Source organism: Mandrillus leucophaeus, unplaced genomic scaffold (genome assembly GCF_000951045.1).
Source record: "Mandrillus leucophaeus isolate KB7577 unplaced genomic scaffold, Mleu.le_1.0 Scaffold1, whole genome shotgun sequence".
Lineage (NCBI taxonomy): Eukaryota > Metazoa > Chordata > Mammalia > Primates > Cercopithecidae > Mandrillus > Mandrillus leucophaeus.
Window position 1 is genome coordinate 864,191 of NW_012098097.1, and position 926 is coordinate 865,116.

Below are 926 nucleotides of genomic sequence, written 5' to 3' on the forward strand. Positions count from 1 at the left end.
ATTCTCCTGCCTCAGCCTCCTGAGTAGCTGGGATTACAGGTGCCTGCCACCATGCCTGGCTAATTTTGTGTTTTTGATAGAGATGGGGTTTTACCATCTTGGCCAGGGTTGTCTCAAACTCCTGACCTCAGGTGATCTGCCTGCTTTGGCCACCCAAAGTGCTGGGATTACAGGCGTGAGCCACCGTGCCTGGCCAGATATTTCTTTATAGCAACAAAAAATGGCCTGAAACATTATCCCAGACTTCTGACCTATAAGGCAAATGGGGAGTTGCTCTGAGTGTCTAAGTTTGCGGTAATTTGTACTCAGAACTAAAAACCAAATGCATATTTTGTTCACAGAGAGGCTCAAAAGCTACATGCTCTTATTTTAAGCATATGCTTTTATTTCTTTTAATAATAACCCCAAGTAATATTTTTTATTAGCTCTAGAAAACTGTTCACATAAGTGTTCTTGTTTGTTTGTTTGTGTTTAGAGATGAGGGTCTTGCTCTGTCATCCAGGCTGGAGTGCAGTGGCACAGTCACAGCTCACTGCAGTCTCGAATTCCCGACCTTGAACAATCCTGCTGCCTCAGCCTCCCAAGCAATTAGGACTACAGGCATGCCCTACAAATCCCAGCTAATTAATTATTTATTTTTTTTTTATTATTGTTTTTTTTTTTCAACCATATCCCTGTCTCTTATACACATTAGATGTGTATAAGAGACAGGTGTTTGGATCGTGGGGGCAGATCCCTCATGAATGGTTTAGTACCATCCCCTTGGTGATGAGTGAGGTCTTGCTCCTGTCTCTTATACACATCTAGATGTGTATAAGAGACAGCCTCATCAATGGCTTAGCACCATCTCCTTGGTGATGAGTGAGGTCTTGCTCAGAGTTCATGTGAGATCTGGGGGTTTAAAGGCATATAGCGCCTCCCTGCTC

General features: G+C 43.3%; 1 protein-coding gene across 2 annotated transcripts in view; it reads right to left on the bottom strand.

Annotated features, from left to right (window-relative positions):
* The window catches only part of FAM20A (family with sequence similarity 20, member A), a 65,106-nt gene that overhangs the window by 21,411 nt on the left and 42,769 nt on the right, over window positions 1–926 (bottom strand). The window lies entirely within an intron of this gene.